The 20,605-nt window shown below is 37.0% G+C and overlaps 1 protein-coding gene and 1 long non-coding RNA gene across 2 annotated transcripts in view; both read right to left on the bottom strand.

Moving 5' to 3' along the window:
• Positions 1–20,605, bottom strand: part of LOC109055553 (NADPH--cytochrome P450 reductase-like) — a 76,329-nt gene that overhangs the window by 23,254 nt on the left and 32,470 nt on the right.
• Positions 8,507–9,754, bottom strand: LOC109075696. Its single transcript, XR_002015250.2, has 2 exons — positions 9,275–9,754; positions 8,507–9,199 (listed from the first exon to the last, which is right to left on the bottom strand). It is a non-coding gene; the product is annotated as an uncharacterized LOC109075696 (long non-coding RNA).

The raw sequence follows: 20,605 nt of genomic DNA, 5'->3' as shown, positions 1-20,605 counted from the left end.
GAGAAAGGATCCTCACTAAACACCCCAAAACACCCCTAAAAACAAAAACCCTTTAAAACAGTGAAATAAATACCGCACTACCTGTCCCGTGATAGCCTGGGGGCCCCGCAAAAAAAGCCATAAACTGCACAAAATTTAAAAAAAAAAGGTTTTAAAAAAGACACCTTGCACCCAAAATTTAAAGGGGCCCAAAACTTGCAAGTTTTCACATGATTTAAACAGCTTTTGTGGTTTGTTTCTCTTCTGTCCGTCGCGAGGGTGGGTTTATATACTAAACCTTGGCAAAGCCCCGCGTAGTCAGTTTAGCCGCTAATGCTAAGCGCGCCGCGTTTATCAACTTTAAACTGAACAGCAAACGAATAACGAACAATTACTGCGTTGTGTGCGACGATATATCATATACCTTTACCTGAGGCCATCTTTCTGACGGAAATAAAATGACCACCTGTTCCAAAATAAACAAATTTAAAAATCCGGCACGACGGAAACACGCACTGCAGACTTCTTATGAACTTTGACCCGAGGCCGGACGGTACCGTCTACTTAGCGGGGACGCGCGGATTCATCCGTTCACCTGGTGCACATGACAAAAGCAGCAAAGTTCATCACGCATAATTTATGGAGAAGCTAATAATAGAGAAAACGCGAGGCGAAACGAAATGAGATACATTTGGTCAAAATGTGTTTGGATGAAGACCCCCGTCTGTTAGAAAGTGGTATCAACTTAGCGCCTTTTCTGTCACGTAGGACGCCACTACCGTTGTGACGTCACGACACGACGGCGTCCGCTTTCTTTATCTTTCACGTTAGGCCACAACTTAAAATCTGCCAACACGGTCTCTTATTTTCTTATTACAGAGGAATATTGAAGCTTGAAAAATAAATATATCAACAAGCTTTTTATTACTATTGCTGGAGATTTTAAAATTGCTGTATTAGATAATTTTTGTTTTTTTTTTTTTTATCAACTGACAGATTTCCTCCTAAAATGAGCCTCACTAATAATATTATTAATCACATAATCTGTGTGATTATTTTCATATTGCAGATGCATGGCGCTATTATCACCCTGATGTAAAGGAATATACTTGGAGTAATAATTAGTTGTGTTCTAAATCTAGAATATAATTTTTTTTTTTATTTCTCAACAGTTAATGCAATATGTGTTTGATGTCAGTCACCAATATGCTCCATTCCCTGACCATTTATTAATTAAGATGATTTTGCAGACTAAACAATTGAATTGGAAATTAAATAATAATGTGGTAAAAGATAAAATTTTTAATGATCAAATCAAGGGATTAGTTAAAATAATTTTTTCAAATAATGAATTTGAGTCTCATGGTGCTAAATGGGAATATTGTAAATATAAAGCAAGATTACTAGCAATAAATAGATCTATAACCTTAAAGGTGGTTAATGCTGATAGAGAAGCGGACTTGCTAATTAAAATAAATACCTTAATCGAAAAAGAGAATCTCTCTGTTACAGAAATTTAGTCAGTTAAAAACTTTGCAATTGGAATTAGACCGTATATATTTAGAAATAGTTAAAGGTGCCTTCGTTAGATCTAGAGCGAGATGGATTGAGGAAGGAGAAAAAAATACGAGCAGCTTCTTCTTCCTCACTGGAGAAAAAGGAATTTTAAAAGGAAAAGCATCTCTGCATTAAAAATGAACAATTCAGTTTCCTAAAAACCCTGAAGAAACTGAGAAATGTGTTAAATCATTTTTATAGGAACCTGTACTCCCCTGATTTACAGGCAAACCAGAGTATGTCATACCTACAACAGATTAAGAACTATACACCTCAAATAAGTGATTAATTTAAGTTATCATGTGAGGCCACTGTTTCCTTAAATGAAATGAGAGATGCAATGAAATCAATGAAGAAGGGGAAGTCGCCTGGCTCCGATGGCCTTACTTTTAGAAATTCTTCATACAGTTTTGGGAGATTCTAGAACAACCCTTTTTTTTTCTTAATGCTTCAAGAATGTATAAAAAATGGTACAAATGACTCCTGCTATGAAACAAGGGGTGATGTCTCTCATTCCCAAACCGGATAAAGATCTAACTATAATTGATAACTGGCACCCTATCACTCTTCTTAATTTTGATTATAAATTAATTGCATCCATATTTGCCAAGAGATTAAAACAGCATTTACCAGATATCATTAATGAAACACACAGACTGGATTTATGAAAGGTCGTCATATTAGTTGTAATACTTGACTTGTTCTGGATCTTATTGATTGCAGAGATGAAATCAAGTCTGATGCAATTATTTTATTCCTTGATTTTTATAAGGCCTTCGATACTGTAACGCATCAGTTCCTTATAAACTCTTTAGAGGCTTTTGGATTTCCTTCAAAACTCATAAATATTGTTCAAATGCTGTACAAAGAAATGTATAATTTTAAATTCACGTACATCATCAAGGTTTCCTGTCCTTCGCGGAATACCTCAAGGTTGCCCTTTGAGCCCCTTTTTATTTTTATTTGGTGCTTGAAACATTATCCATAGATATTTTTGCACAATAAATACCTTTGCTGGCCTTGATATCTTTAACAGAGAGATTCAAATCTCACAGTTAGCAGATGATACTACTTTATTTTTGAAGGATAAAGAGCAAGTTTCTCTAGTTTTAACTACAAGCAATGCCTTTTTTAATGCTTGGGCTCAAACTTAATTTATCTAAGTGTGAAATTATTTGCTTATTTGACACTGTGGAAACTGAAATTGAAAATATACCAATTAAAAATGAAGTGAAATATTTGGGAAAAAATATATTTTTAATAATATTAGTAGACAATTTCTGCATTTTTTTTCAACAGTTATTGAAAACAAAATTTATTTTTAATAATTGGCTCCAAAGAGATGTATCAATTTTTTTGTTTTCTTATCCAAAACAGAAGGATTATCCAGATTTGTGTACCCTTCCCTGTCTTTAGCTGTAGATAATCACACCTCCAAAAATATAGATAAGATTTTTCTTGATTTCATTTGGAGCAATGAGTCTCACAAGTTGAAGAAATATGTTTTAATTTTTTAATTTTAATTGTTTTTATGCTTTCTGAGTAAAGCATGACAGCACCTGCCTTTCAGTGTTGTAATTGTCACAGATGAATAGGCTATTTAAACATGCACGGGCCACATGATTACCAGAATTTGTTGGTGGGCCTGATCAAAAGTTGTGGAGGGCCGTGTTTGTAATTGACACATGTTACTTATGGTATTCATTTAGTAGTTTTTGATTACTCTTGTTTATCTTTTGTTAATAAAACTTATTTTATTACATTTGTGTTGATAATACAATAAGAGGTTCTACAAGTTAGATGTCCCACCAATGGACCCTTTTCACAAGACTATATCTTTGCATCAAATTGCTAAAAACTAGTTAACACTATGTTTCTATGGGAGTGATGGTAAATTTGACATTATTCTCTCTTCTGATTACCATTATCAGTCTCTCTCTCTCTATTTTTTTTTTAAGTCTTAAAAGTGTGTGACAGCCTGTGCAGAAAACTAATTTATTACCCTATGATTTGAGCACTGTATTTCAATATTTAAGGATTTAGACAGTTTTTACGTGATAGCCATACAAATAATAGAGTTGTCTGTGGTATCAACAAATGTTGTGGGTGTATAGCAGGAGTGTCAAAACTCAGTCCTAGAGGACGGGTGTCCAGCAAAGTTTAGCTCCAACCCTAAGTAAACACACCTGAACCAGCTAATCAAGGTCTTACTAGGCATACCTCCAGGAAGGTGTGCTGAGGCAAGCTGGAGCTAAACTCCCTCCAGGACTGAGTTTGGAGACCCCTGGTGTTTAGGATGTGCTGGATGAGTGTGAGATTTCCGGGCCTGAAGTTATGTCCCAGTCCAGCCCTGATTGGTTGTTTAAGGCAGAAAACACAAATGATCCTAAGAACAAGAATGAGAAGATAAAGTAGTTGAGTAAGGAGGGTAAGTATGAAGATGAGGCTTTGAATATACTTCTGAAATCACTTCATGATGAGATGCAAAATCACACAGAATTGATGTTCAACGCAAGACTGACACTTAGTGTCCCTTATTAATTGAAACTGCAAATCAGTTGCACAGAACCAGGAAACAATTAAATCTGTTTATTTCAGTGTTGACCTTACATGTTGTTAAAGGCACAATATGTAAGATATTTTGATTAAAATATCCCAAAACCACTAAAACAGTGTTATATATTTTGCGGACTTGTGTACTTAAAGTATCCCAAATGTTTAGAAGAATGTTTAAATCCAGGGAAATAAGCAATTTTAACTAGTGTAACGGACCGTGTCCATGGTGTCATTGCGTCGCCTGTCAATGACGTCATAACCTATCGATTTTTCTGGTTTTATTTTGTTGAAAACATGCAGTGAAATGGCAGAAGCCAGTATTTCAGTGGCTGACCGAAGATTAAACAGCTCGTCCTGCCCTCAGTTAAGCTGGATCTAAATTCTTACTCAGAGTTTGCTTAAAACATTGAACATAAATTACAATGGCAAGCAAACACTACACATTAGATTTTACTCACTCATCACGTTTAGGCATGTTTTGTACACATGGTTGGAACTGATTTTTTTTTCTACTTAGGTAAAAGTATTGCTACAGTACTTAAGAAATAATTCACTTTAGTAAATACAGAAGTACTGACAAATAATATAACTCCAGTGTTATTTGCTGTGATAACACTCAAGGTGAGTTTTGAGAGAAGTGTGCATTTGGATATGATGCTCAATCCTGGAGCTTGACCTGAATTATTTGCACATGCACCTGTGGAACAGTCCACCTGTAAAACACTAAAATGTTACAGGCGGCAGGCAATTAAGGTCACAGTTTCAATAACTTAGGATAGTAAAGAGATCCTTCTTCTGACAAGAGAAAAAATGTCCAGGGTTCCTGATCACTTTCATGAACATGCCATAGTCCTACTGCAGGGAGGCATGAAGACTGCATTAATTTTTAAACTGCATTATTTTTAAGCATTAAGAGTGTGAGTAAAGATACGCTTACTAAATTTGAAACCTATAAACTGGTAACTATAGGTAGTCACACAGAGTGATTAGACTTTATTATCTATTGGCAATAAAATACTCTCATTTACAGACACACCTCTCAAATACAGACTAAGGAACCCATTTCAATCTTCAGTCGACTGAACACCACAGCATACATATTGTAGAGCTGTTTCATCTTATGTGTCTCTGAAATGGCCAGTATTTCAGTGGCTGAGGATCAGTTCAACTGTCCAATCTGTCTGGATCTACTGAAGGATCCAGTGACCATCCCCTGTGGACACAGTTACTGTATGAACTGTATTAAAGACTGCTGGAATAAAGATGATCCGAGGAGAGTTTACAGCTGCCCTCAGTGCAGACAGACCTTCAGTCCAAGACCTGCTTTAAGCAAGAATGTGGTGTTTGCTGAGATGGTGGAGAAACTGAAGAAGACAAAAGTCCACACAGCTCGGGCTCTCAGTTACGCTGGTCCTGGAGACATGGAGTGTGATGTTTGCACTGGAAGGAAATGTAAAACTCAAGTCCTGTCTGGTGTGTCTTGAATCTTACTGTCAAATTCACTTTGAGCGTCATGAGGAATTTCACTCAGGAAGACGACACAAAGTGACCGATGCTACTGGACGATTGCAGCAGATGATCTGCTCCAAACATGATAAACACAAAGAAATCTACTGTCGTACTGATCAGAGCTGCATCTGTTATCTGTGTGCGATGGATGAACATAGAAACCACGACACTGTAGCAACTGTAGTCGAGAGGACAGAGAAACAGGTAGGAAAGGAAAAGCTAATTAAAGTTAATACGAAATATAGAGAACAGCAATGATAATATTAATAATTCATGACCCATAATGAATACAATCTTTGTGAGGACATTTTTCATATTTTTTTTAAGGTAAACATGCAGTTTCTTCTCTGTTTAACGCTGTTGTCTTGTGTCTAAAGCATAATTACACTGTAAAAAATGACTGTGAATTTAACGGTAAAAGACTGTAAAAATGCTACAGTAAAAACCTGTTAAATGGTTAACGGTAAATTCCCCTATACGGTGAAATACTGTATTGGACATTACATGTAATTTTATGGTAGTATTCCATTTTTGCAAATGAAAAAGACTATATAATTTAACCGTAAAATGACATTCCCAAAAATTCCTGCATTACCTTTCAAATTTGATGTTTTTTTGTTGAAATAACTATGTTTCTTAGTTTTTTCTTATCAGTTTTGTATATCAGGGTTGTATGTTACACCTAATGTTGTTAAATGGATGTTTATTGCATTATTTCAGTTTCATGTGTGTTATCATGATGGTGTTTAGTGTCTGTGTGAATGACTCTGAGCACCTTCTATATATGTTATTATTTAAAAGCTGCTTGTGAAGGGCTTTGGTTCATCATGTGACTTTCTCATCATCACCTGCATTTGGTGTTTATCAGTGTATTACACAGGTACAAAACAGATTTCAGTACTTCAGTAGGTTGATATATTAACATATTATCAGTTAATGAAATTACGGTATTTAACTAAATTTCAGTTAAAACCGTAAAAACAAAAATGTTGCTAGCGTACTTTTTACGGTAAAATTCTGGCAACCACAGATTTTTAAAAAAAAATTTACAGTGTAGCAATAGGTTAATTACATTATTTTAGATAATGTTTTGTTTGTTTGTTTGTATGTTTTTGCTTATAATGTGTGCAAATCATGTGTATTAAGCTTCAGCACCACTTACTCAGAAAAACAAAAATATTTAAATGAGGAGCCACAACTCCAGCTATATAACAAATATCAATGATATAGGATAATTTATAACAGAATCAAAGCTGTCCTGACCTTTTTGAATTTTATATTATTATTATTATTATTATTAAATAATAATATGTTATTAACTTTATTATATATTATTAAATAATTATTTTCTATACTGTGATGAAAATAAGCTTTCATAGTAACAGGCTTCTGTAAATAACTATGAAATAAACTGGAAAAATACTTTATGTTAAAAGTCTTTATATTAACTGACTTTCTATTACTTCAGTACAGTGAATGAGAACTGTCTGTGGTGTCCCAGTGTTTAGCATTACGTGATTCATTTACACCAAAACAAAGAACACACAAAACATCTTGCATTACACAAAGCACAGCACCTGCTGGACAAAACCGTGCAAATGAAACTAGACAAACATAATCTAGGCAAACGGAGACCACTTTGAAGCTAGCATTATAAAAAGTCATTAAATTTAACATTTTTTGTGTTATTGTTGATGATATTCAATATTATTCGAAACGCAGAAAATAGTGATGAATAAATCTGTTAAAATGGGTAAAAGTGAACAGAAACAGGCTAAAGCTCAGGGTGATGTTACAGTTATATTTAATCATTACAAATATGCCTAAACAGCTGTATGTATTGGAAACAATAGGTCCATATAAACTTTGATTATGTAAACAAACAAACAAAATACTACCACTTTCTATATTTCTACACAGCAAAAAATCCAGAGTGAAATTAACTCTGCTGGGAGTACATGTGAGACCACACTCAAGAGTGTGAAAGTGTTAAAATAGGAGTGTTAAATTAACACTGAAGCAGAGTTAAAGTTAATGAGATAATTAAGTGATTAACTGAGTCATGATTGACCATTATTGACGAAACCTGATGTTAACAAGCAGAATCAACAAAGACAAAAAATCAAAAAAAATGTATGTCACCATTTATAGTGGTCAGTGTTTGCTTTAGTTGGGGCTCTTGACCCTTCAGTTTTTATAAAATTAGATTTGGTTTGGGCTGTTATAAACTCAGTTGTAATAGAGAGACGAGCAAAAATAAAAACATGATTATGTGATATTAGTTATGTTTTTACATAATAATTATTTGACCTGAATCACCGAACTTATTTAAAGCCTAAAACATAAAGGACATTACTAAGACAATTCAGGTAATAATTTATTCATGCCACAGTGCATCATGGGAGCCATGGATGAATTTTGATAGGTGGCACCCAGAATGCACTGCAACACAAATCTCCTGCAACATGCTTTTTTGATTGTCACCGTCGTTGAGGTTCACAGGTTGATTCTTGATGTTTGCATGTCTAAAGGAAAGACTCTTTTGAAAGATTTTTGAACAAACAAACTTTTAAGAAATTCCACAGATTGTATTTAAAAAAAATGCCGGCAATCCTATGCTGAAGAATCATTCGGCCGCAATAATCAACAATGAAAGTTTAACTCAGTGATTCAGGCATTAAAATAGTGATTTTTGTCTTTGTTGATTCAGCTTGTTAACATCAGGTCTCGTCAATAATGGTCAATCATCACTCAATTAATCACTTAATTATCTCATTAACTCATAACTTTAACTCTGCTTCAGTGTTAATTTAACACTCCTATTTTAATAACACTTTCACACTCTTGAGTGTGGTCTCACATGTACTCCCAGCAGAGTTAATTTCACTCTGGATTTTTTGCTGTGTAGTATCTTCCCAAATAGTAAACCTTTCAGCAGCAATGCTGGTCTTCCACTAATGCGAACGACAGTAAATAAGGCACCAGAGCTTCCAGCCCAGCATCTCGTCTCTCTAATATAAGTGTGACTAGAAGAATCTAGGCTGTCAGATGCTTTCACTTCAGAGAAATAAAAGGAAAAGTCGTGATGTTTCTGACATCTGAAGGTTGAAAAGTCACAGGAAACACTGTTGCATGTTTAAAACCACTTTCATAAAGTTCATAACAATAACAGTGAGTTAAAGTCTCTTCACGCTTACACAGAAGCGTTCCAGCATTAATCCAGCTCTGCATTTAGTCTGGCGTTGCTAAAAATGACCATGTTTTTGATTCTAAAGATTCATGCATATGTATTTGATTAGTATGTTAAGATCATGATTCTACACAGTATTTATTTTCCTCTAACATAATGTGACATAATTCATTTTCGACTGAGGTAATGCGTGTCAGTGTGTTTTCTGCCTGAACGATGACAGCGAACACATTTCGACTCATCAGGAATGGACAGAAGCTGGTTTAGCTCCAGACGTCCTGCGAGTAGCGTCCTTTAGTCATGAGTTTCTTGATGTAATCCACCGCCTGAGCGCGGCTCAGTCCTCCCAGCTCCTCCGCGATCTCGTAGAAGGCGTTCTGGACGTCCCGCGCCATGTTTCGCGCGTCTCTGCGAGAGGAGAATGATGGGTGGTGTTAGAATGGTTTCGGGGACGCTCCGTCTGGTGTTGGGAGGTTTACTCACCCGCAGATGTAGATGTGAGCGTTGTCTGTGTGAACCAGTCTCCAGACGGCCTCCTTGTTCTTCTTCAGAAGATGCTGTACGTACACCTGCAGGAAATACACATCGTTTAACCTACGGCTGTTGTTTTAACATGTTCATTTTTGAGTACATCATCTTACACTGATAGGTGGTAGTCTATTAGAATGCAGTTATATGACTAAAATTCAAGATATGAGGGCAAAAATGACCCTCTTATATTTCTATCATATGATATAGATTAGCAGTATCACACCAGCAACAGTGCTGTTTTCCTCCAATATCTGTTCAATAATCTGAACAACATTTTAGACACAATATGGTCAATTTAGTCTGTTTTTGCTCAATTTCAGATGAAAATAGTTCCATTCAAAGTCACAGCAAAACTCTTGAGCATCGACTTGTAATCAGCAGTGTTTCATTACTAAATCAGTAATGAATGATTCAGTGATTCAGTGATTCGTTCATAAAGAGTCACTTGCTTTGTTTCTGAATTTGCTCTGAATCAGCTGTTTGAATGAATCGGTTGAGCGAATGATTCATTAAGGTGTCGCCACCTACTGTTGGATTTAGTTTCATATCTAGAGTATCATTTTATTTAAAAAAAAAATGTATATTTCAATTTCCAATTTCCATTTAAAAGCCATTAATCTCATAGCATTATTTATATAATTCTGCCTGCAGTGTAAATGCATTCAGTCCCTCTCTCAAATAAAAGCATTCTGCCATCTTTGTAAATATACATCATTCTTTAATTTATTAATTTTTAAGGCTACAATGTGACCATAACTTAAGCATCTGAAGTGGCACTTGTGTTGAATCAAAAATTCTCAAAAAGTTTCGCTCTCAATTAGGATATTTTAGGGAGAATTTTTTGATTGTGGCCCAAGTGAGCTAGACGTGTAGCCTAGCCTGAGCGCTACCTTATCGGCCCTGGTCTCTGGAGAAAGCTACGTTGAGCGCCGTCAGGACTCCAGTCTTCTCAAACTCCTCCAGTTCCTCTTGGTACAGGAAGTCCTCGTTCTTGTGACGGCAGCCATAGTAACAACACTGTCTCTCCCTCCAACTTCCTTACCTACAAATGGAAAATCAAGATACTAATTGCACGACGGTTGACTGGAATAAGGGTGGGAGGTATATAGATAAACATAAATGCAATAAGAAGCGACAGAGAATTCAATTCGTTTCTCGCATGCTGTTCTGACAGTTTTCGATGCGCACACGCACCCAAAGCGCATGCAGAGAAAGCTGAGCGTCACACAGCACGAGTACTCAATCAATCTTTTTCATGGTTTAATGTGCTTAAAGGAATAGTTCTCCTCCCAAACACATGAACTTGCTGAAAATGTACTCACCTGCAGACTATCCAAGACGTAGGTGAGTTTGTTTCTTCATCAGATTTGGAGAAATGTGTCACTGCATCGCTTGCTCAGCAATAGATGCTCTGCAGTGAATGGGTGCCGTCAGAATGAGAGTCCAAACAACTAAAATAAGCCATAATAACGCTTCCTCCAGTGAAAAAAAGTCCATCTCCTGGCTGTCCTCTCGTATCAAAATCAATGTTTTGGACCATTTTTGCTTGTAATTGTTTTGTGCAGATTTCTCTCTTTATTCAAACACGATTACTTTTCACTGGAGGAAGAATTATCATGGATTACTGGCTCAGATTTTAGTTGCAAACAAGTGTTTGAAGTTAATAATGTCTTTATGGATTTTGTTTCTTTTGTCTTTTCAAGACATTAACTGGTGGACTGGAGTGCTGTGGATTATTGTGATGTTTTTATCAGCTGTTTGGACTCTCATTCTGACGGCACCCATTCACTGCAGAGCATCCATTGCTGAGACACTGATGCAATGCTACATATCTCCAAATCTGATGAAGAAACAAACTCATCCTAATCCTCATCCTAATCTTGGATGGCATGAGAGTGATTTTCAGCAAATTTTCATTTATGGTTGAACTGTTCCTTTAAACAGTCAAATAAATTGAAAATCATTTGTGATTGGTCGGTCTTATAATGAGCCTTTCCACTGTTATGTTTCCTCTTACATTCATGCAGTAATAAAAAACCTCCCCTGGGCTACAGTGTATAAATGCTTTACATTATATGCATCTGATTTTTGCACACAGGAAGTAAAAGGATCAAAAGGCATAAATTTTGAATACATTTATGAGACGGCTCAGCCTCCTTTGCCTCGTGTGATTGTGATACTGATGAAATCCTGACAAAATGCTGAAACAGAGGAAGCACATAACAGCAGAAGTCTCACCTTGTTCTTTGAGCCAGCTGCGCTCCTGAATGAAGCCCATGAAGGGGGATATGCCAGTGCCCGGCCCGACCATGATAACAGGGTTTGAGGACTTGAAGGGCAGGCGGAACTGAGACTTGCGGATTACATAGGCACCCGTGGCCTTGTGTCCGTTGTCTGTTGGCATCTTGCTCTTCAGCCAGTTAGTGGTGACTCCTTTGTTGACCCGACCCGTCTTGGTCTCGTACTCCACCACTACAGCACAGATGTGGATGTTGTTGGGATGAACCTGTCACAGGCAGAAAACACCACTTATTTCATTTTAATGGCAAAGTGTGTAATTACTCTGTTTGTCTGATTCATTGAAATAAAAACCTAAATTGTGGCCTTTATTGAACTGCACATAGATGTGATTTGATTATTTTAACCAGGGGCGTTCAGTCCATATAAGCATGCTAATGCGCTGCATACAGGGTTGCCAAGTCTGCAGCTTTCCAACTGAATCGGGTTATTTTTATACTGTTGCTGCGGGTTGTTTTTTTTAGTTTGCAGGTTGAAGCGAAACCACTCGTCCCCTGGGAATGTGATTTTGATAGCTAATTAGCCCAGAACGCTAGTTCTGCGTTGCAGTTGGGATGTTTTTGTTATGCAGACCTGGCAACCCTGTCTGCATATACCCAAATCATTACAGGGAATGAGTTCAGGGACTGAATGTATATTTAAGGGTTAATCCACTCAAAAATGAACATTCTGCCATAATTTACTACCTCCCCTTTAACAATCTAACATAAATCCCTTTGCCACTTGAGCTTTAACACAACGCTATATAATTTATATAGACATTTTGTTGACCCTGTGACCACAAAAGCAGTCTTAAGTCTCTGGGGTATATTTGTAGCATATAGCCAACAAATCATTGTATGGGTCAAAAATATGATTTTTTTTCCCGTTTTTTAATTGGCCAAAAATCAATTAGGACTTTTAAGTAAAGATCAGTTCCATGAAGATATTTAGGTAAATTTCCTACCATACATATATCAAAACTTAATTTTTGGGGATTAGTAAATAGGCATTTGTTAATGATTCATTTGTACAACTTTCAAATTTCACAAAAGGTGATTTTCTCAGTCTTTTTGTTTTTGTTGCAGCCTCAGATTCCAGATTTTCAAATAGTTGTATCTCAGGAAATATTGTCCTCCTACAAACCATACATCAATTGGAGAAGCTGATTTATAGATATTTACCTTTTCAGGTGATTTTGAAAAAAGCCCCTTAAGACTGGTTTTTTTGTCCCCGGGTCACAAATTTTCTAGAATCCCCAGATTTTAATTTCATTGGTTTTTTGGTTTTGTAGTTTTCCCCCAAAAATAAAACCCTTTCGGCAGAAATGCGGGTCTTCCCTAATGCAAACGTCCTCTAAATAAATGGTGACTAGAGAATCTATGGCTGGTCAGATGCTTCACTGCAGAGAAATAACAAATACAAGGAAAGTCGTGAGGTTCTGAACATCGGAAGGTTGAAAAGTCAAAGGAAACACTGTTGCATGTTTAAAACCACTTTCATAAAGTCATAAACAATAAACAGTGAGTTAAAGTCTCTTCACGCTTACACAGAAGCGTTCCAGCATTAATCCAGCTCTGCATTTAGTCTGGCGTTGCTAAAAATGACCATGTTGTTGATTCTAAAGATTCATGCATATGTATTTGATTAGTATGTTAAGATCATGATTTTACACAGTATTTATTTTCCTCTAACATAATGTGGACATAATTCATTTTCGACTGAGGTAATGCGTGTCAGTGTTTTCCGCCTGAAATCGATGACAGCGAACACATTTCGACTCATCAGGAATGGACAGAATCTTGGTTTAGCTCCAGACGTCCTGCGAGTAGCGTCCTTTAGTCATGAGTTTCTTGATGTAATCCACCGCCTGAGCGCGGCTCAGTCCCCCAAGCTCCTCCGCGATCTCGTAGAAGGCGTTCTGGACGTCCCGCGCCATGTTTAGCGCGTCTCTGCGAGAGGAGATGATGGGTGGTGTTAGGAATGGTTTTTCGGGGACGGCTCCGTCTGGTGTTGGGGAGGTTTACTCACCCGCAGATGTAGATGTGAGCGTTGTCTGTGTGAACCAGTCTCCAGACGGCCTCCTTGTTCTTCTTCAGAAGCTGCTGTACGTACACCTGCAGGAATACACATCGTTTAACCTACGGCTGTTGTTTTAACATGTTCATTTTTGAGTACATCATCTTACACTGATAGGTGGTAGTCTATTAGAATGCAGTTATATGACTAAAATTCAAGATATGAGGGCAAAAATGACCCTCTTATATTTCTATCATATGATATAGAATAGCAATATGACACCAGCAAGAGTGCTGTTTTCCCCCAATATCTGTTCAATATCTGAACAACATTTTAGACACAATATGGTCAATTTTGTCTGTTTTTTGCTCAATTCAGATGAAAATAGTTTTTCCATTCAAAGTCACAGCAAAACTGTTGAGCATCGACTTGTAATCAGCGGTGTTTCGTTACTAAATCAGTAATGAATGATTCAATGATTCAGTGACTCGTTCATAAAGAGTCACTTGCTTTGTTTCTGAATTTGCTCTGAATCAGCTGTTTGAATGAATCGGTTGAACGAATGATTCATTAAGACAGTGACTTGTCGCCACCTACTGTTGGATTTAGTTTCATATCTAGAGTATCATTTTATTTAAAAAAAAAATGTATATTTCAATTTCCAATTTCCATTAAAAGCCATAATCTACATAGCATTATTTATATAATTCTGCTGCAGTGTAAATGCATTCAGTCCCTCTCTCAAAATAAAGCATTCTGCCATCTTTGTAAATATACATCATTCTTTAATTTATTAATTTTTAAGGCTACAATGTGACCATAACTTAAGCATCTGAAGTGGCACTTGTGTTGAATCAAAATTTCTCAAAAAGTTTCGCTCTCAATTAGGATATTTTAGGGAGAATTTTTTGATTGTGGCCCAAAAGTGAGCTAGACTTGTAGCCTAGCAGTGAGCGCTACCTTATCGGCCTGGTCGTCTGGAGAAAGCTACGTTGAGCGCCGTCAGGACTCCAGTCTTCTCAAACTCCTCCAGTTCCTCTTGGTACAGGAAGTCCTCGTTCTTGTGACGGCAGCCATAGTACAACACTGTCTCTCCAACTTCCTTACCTACAAATGGAAAATCAAGATACTAATTGCACGACGGTTGACTGGAATAAGGGTGGGAGGTATATAGATAAACATAAATGCAATAAGAAAGCGACAGAGAATTCAATTCGTTTCTCGCATGCTGTTCTGACAGTTTTCGATGCGCACACGCACCCAAAGCGCATGCAGAGAAAGCTGAGCGTCACACAGCACGAGTACTCAATCAATCTTTTTCATGGTTTAATGTGCTTAAAGGAATAGTTCTCCCAAAAACATGAACTTGCTGAAAATGTACTCACCTGCAGACCATCCAAGATGTAGGTGAGTTTGTTTCTTCATCAGATTTGGAGAAATGTGTCACTGCATCACTTGCTCAGCAAAAGAGATGCTCTGCAGTGAATGGGTGCCGTCAGAATGAGAGCAAAAAAAACAAAAAAAAACAATAATAACTCCATCCAAAAAATAAAAAACCCGACCTCCTCCTGTACCAAAATAAAAAAATCAATACTCTTTACCGTTTTTGCTTGTAATTGTTTTGTGCAGATTTCTCTCTTTATTCAAACACGATTACTTTTCACTGGAGGAAGAATTATCATGGATTACTGGCTCAGATTTTAGTTGCAAACAAGTGTTTGAAGTTAATAATGTCTTTATGGATTTTGTTTCTTTTCTCTTCTCAAGACATTAACTGATGCACTGGAGTGCTGTGGATTACTTGTGGATTATTGTGATGTTTTTATCAGCTGTTTGGACTCTCATTCTGACGGCACCCATTCACTGCAGAGGCATCCATTGCTGAGACACTGATGCAATGCTACATATCTCCAAATCTGATGAAGAAACAAACTCATCCTAATCCTCATCCTAATCTTGGATGGCATGAGAGTGATTTTCAGCAAATTTTCATTTATGGTTGAACTGTTCCTTTAAACAGTCAAATAAATTGAAAATCATTTGTGATTGGTTCGGTCTTATAATGAGCCTTTCCACTGTTATGTTTCCTCTTACATTCATGCAGTAATAAAAAACCTCCCCTGGGCTACAGTGTATAAATGCTTTACATTATATGCATCTGATTTTTTTGCACACAGGAAGTAAAAGGATCAAAAGGCATAAATTTTGAATACATTTATGAGACGGCTCAGCCTCCTTTGCCTCGTGTGATTGTGATACTGATGAAATCCTGACAAATGCTGAAACAGAGGAAGCACATAACAGCAGAAGTCTCACCTTGTTCTTTGAGCCAGCTGCGCTCCTGAATGAAGCCCATGAAGGGGGCGATGCCAGTGCCCGGCCCGACCATGATAACAGGGTTTGAGGACTTGAAGGGCAGGCGGAACTGAGACTTGCGGATGTACATAGGCACCGTGGCCTTGTGTCCGTTGTCTGTTGGCATCTTGCTCTTCAGCCAGTTAGTGGTGACTCCTTTGTTGACCCGACCCGTCTTGGTCTCGTACTCCACCACTACAGCACAGATGTGGATGTTGTTGGGATGAACCTGTCACAGGCAGAAAACACCACTTATTTCATTTTAATGGCAAAGTGTGTAATTACTCTGTTTGTCTGATTCATTGAAATAAAAACCTAAATTGTGGCCTTTATTGAACTGCACATAGATGTGATTTGATTATTTTAACCAGGGGCGTTCAGTCCATATAAGCACGCTAATGCGCTGCATCCAGGGTTGCCAAGTCTGCAGCTTTTTAAACTGAATCGGGCTACTTTTATACTGTTGCTGCGCGTTGTTTTTTTAGTTTGCAGGTTGAAGCGAAACTACCCATCCCCTGGGAATGCGATTTTGATAGCTAATTAGCCCCAGAACGCTAGTTCTGCGTTTGCAGTTGGGGATGTTTTTTGTTATGCAGACCTGGCAACCCTGTCTGCATATACCCAAATCATTACAGGGAATGAGTTCAGGGACTGAATGTATATTTAAGGGTTAATCCACTCAAAAATGAACATTCTGCCAATAATTACTCCCTTTAACACTAACATAAATTCCCTTGCCACTTGAGCTATAACACAAAGCTAATATAATTTATAGACATTTGTGACCCTGGACCACAAAAGCAGTCTTAAGTCTCTGGGGTATATTTGTAGCAATAGCCAACAAAACATTGTATGGGTCAAAATTATGATTTTTTTCTTTTTATGCAAAAATCATTAGGACTTTAAGTAAAGATCAGTTCCATGAAGATATTTAGTAAATTTCCTACCATAAATATATCAAAACTTAATTTTTGATTAGTAATATGCATTGTTAAGAATTCATTTGGACAACTTCAAAGGTGATTTTCTCAGTATTTTGATTTTTGTTGCAGCCTCAGATTCCAGATTTTCAAATAGTTGTATCTCAGACAAATATTGTCCTCCTAACAAACCATACATCAATGGAGAGCTTATTTATATATATTTACCTTTCAGGTGATTTTGAAAAAATGACACTTAAGACTGGTTTTGTTGTCCAGGGTCACATTTACATATGAATCCCCAACATTTTATTTTTTATTTGCCAAATGAAGATAATTTTCTGCAAATCTCAGCCAGTTTCGGAGTGATTTGGATGAACGGATCCACAAATTTGCTGCAACTGCCAGATCTTGATTACTAAAAATCACATTGTTCACTGAAGCTCAACAAGTGAACTATAACTCACTAGTGATTTATCATAATTTGTAGAAAACAAATACAAACACTGTCCATCTTTAACAAATGAACTGTCTCTGACCTTCGAGGAGGATGCGATGGAGTAGTAGCGGGCCTGCAGTCGAGGCAGGAGCTCACACAGGTGATCGATCGGCGGCCGCAGAGACGGAAAATCCTCCAGAATAGCCAAAATATTCCTGCAGAAGTCCAGCACCCAGCTCTGGTACAGCGCCTGAGAGATGAGAAACAAAGCGTCAGGAAAACTGACAGCTTTCACACTGCAGCAGAACTAGAGTTTAACTCACAACCTCATCTGCCTCCAACAAGACATCCAATCATGTCACGCTGTGCTGTTGTGCCACATCAAGTGTTTTAATAAAAATCTAACATTTTATGCGCTTAAGGTTGTGGCAGTTTTACCCTGTGGTATCAAAATAAAGCAATAAGCCCCAAGAAGCCATGGTTTACAGTGAATTTATAACAGCTAAGGGGCGTTAGGTACAACGTGAAGCGGAGCTGTTATAAATTCACTGTAAACCACGGCTTCATGTGGATTATTGCTTTTATAAAACGGTTATTCCGTACACATAGTAAGGTTTCACAAAATAAAACAAAGCAAATAAAATGTAATGATAATAAAAACATTATTCTTCCACCAAACAATGTAGTTCCTCAGAAACAGTTGTGGTTCCAACATAGCGGTTGCCGAGCAACACACAAATGTAAACAAAGGTGTATGTTACTTTGTAGAGTATTTTACAACAGCTTCGAACGCAGCTCAATCAATCAGAATCAATTTATGTTTTATAAATCAATATTTTTCAAGGTATCAAAGTTAGTAATTCTAATGTTGTGAAAAGACTAGGCCTCAATAACAGTATCACTAACACTATTAGTAAAAATATGGCTATTGGTATCACTGCAGCTCTACTATTGTCATTATATCACAGTATGATCCTGAATCACTGGGTGTAGTTTATATTAATACATGGCTTGAGTTCTGCAGTAGTGCGGGTGACCTTACTTTGCCCTCGGGCGAGGAGGAGGCCATCTTCCTCATGTTCTCCTGCTCTTTAGGGTCAGTGGCGTACTGCGCCAGTTCATAAAGCACGTTTGTGCGCGGAGGATTGGTGATGTCCAGATAGTGGGTCAGAGCGGTGCGGTACGTGGTGGGACAGGGGAACGGATGCTTCTTATTGGACTCCTCTGAAAGGAAACGCACACAAATACAGAGTTCTGGCATGAAACTCTAGATGGCGCAGTCCGATAGGTCTTACTCAATCTGACCTAATGACATCATTATCACATGGCACAGCTGATTGGTTCTCTGCTGCATCAGTAGCCAATGAGCTCGCAGCTCAACATTCAAATATGTGACAAGTGCTTGCCGTAGCAGTTGCAGCTTGCTTCAGAAACCCTCCACCTTCCCCAGCTCCACCTGTATAGATCTGCTACCAGGTGATTCATGTATGCTGTATGGAGGTTATTCATATGTGCAGCAGCAGTATTTCTTACATGCTCACAGCAGCATGTTTTGGATGTATTGGCAATCTGCCAAGACTAAATACATTAACACTGTCATGAACGACACAGCTTCAGTAATCCTGACTACTGCACAGACATGACTGAGTGGCTGAAGGGCTCACGTCATACCGTCGAGGTTGTTGAGCGAGATAACAGTGTCCAGGTCCACACCGAGGACCTCACCGATCCTGTTGACTTTGACGCTGTCATTGATAGGATACACAGCCACATGGTCTCCTGATTCATACCTGCACACACATTTGAACATTAGCAATCAGTAAGCAGTTTAAAAGGAATTAAAACCGATGTATAAACAATGCTTCATTTGAAAAATGTTCAATATTTTGAATGCAGTTACTACGGTTCACACCGGTCATCAAGTGAATGGTCATCCTTATCTGTTCAAAAATCAATAAAGATACCAAAGGTCCATTTAAATGGACAAATATTTGCTTACACTGCATATAATTGTTTATATGTTTGGTCACACTTTATTTTGGGGACCATTTCTCACTAATAACTAACTATTAACTATGACTTTTGCTTCAGTAAACTCCTAATTACTGCATATTAATAATAAGGTAGTTGTTTATTGGACTTCTGTTGGACATTTGATTATTAACACCCATTCACTGTCATTATGAAGCTTTAAAGAGCCAGGATATTTTTTAATATAACTCCGACTGGATTCTTCTGAAAGAAGCAAAGGCATATACATCTAGGATGGCTTGAGGGCGAGTTAATCATGGGGTCATTTTCATTTTCAGGTGAACTATCCCTTTGAGTTAAGGTATGGTTAAATGATCTAGAATAAGGCATTAATGTGTGCTAAACAGCCAATATGCTAATTATATGCATGCTAATAAGCAACTTATTTTTTTAATTGAATTTTTTTTATAATGCATAATAAAGGTTCTTTGATTGTTTTATATTAAACATCGCTATGATTCATGTCTATTTATATCCACATTTATTTTTATGGTTACCCACGTTCTTCAAAATACCTTCACTTGTAAACTAATAAAGAAAAAATAAACTCATACAGGTCTGAAACAGCATGATAGTGAGTAAATGATGGCAGGATATTTATTTTGGGGTGAACTGTCCCTTTAAGCGTAACCGGGATGCCAGATGGCGCTTAAGAGGTCATTTTTACTGTGCAGAAGCCTAAACACAACGGTGCAAGAAAGTTTGATTCTAAATTTTGAACTGAATTCATTTTGAATAAAAAATGAAAATGAAACTTGAATTTTTTTTTTTTTTTTTTTTTTTTACATTTTTTGAAATTTTTATAGAATCAAGCCTTCACAAGACTATTTTATTTGTAAGGTTATTGATTGTTTTCAGATAATTTTCGTTTATAATATTACACCTGATATAAAAGGTAGCACTGGAACTTGCAAGGAGGAGTAAAACTGTGGAAACGCTGCAATCCTGCACCGAAACATCCTTCAAAGATTATTTTGGGACCTTATTTTAGGTGGTAATGGTCTTAAAGATTTAAAAAAAAAAGAAGAAAACTTACTATAATCAGATTTAAATATTTAAAATAATATTTTAATTTCAAATTATGCATTCAGTTATGAATTACATAAACTATAGCCTATATTTTAAATGCAAAATGGTTGGCATCACTGGATATTACTATTGTCTGTTTAACTTTTTTTTAAGTGCACAAAAGGTTACCTTTTTATTTTACAGTAACAACAATAAATTATGCATAATTACATG

The sequence above is a fragment of the Cyprinus carpio genome, chromosome A15 (genome assembly GCF_018340385.1).
Source record: "Cyprinus carpio isolate SPL01 chromosome A15, ASM1834038v1, whole genome shotgun sequence".
Lineage (NCBI taxonomy): Eukaryota > Metazoa > Chordata > Actinopteri > Cypriniformes > Cyprinidae > Cyprinus > Cyprinus carpio.
Note: the sequence above shows the minus strand (reverse complement) of the source record. Positions and strands in the feature narration are given on the sequence as shown.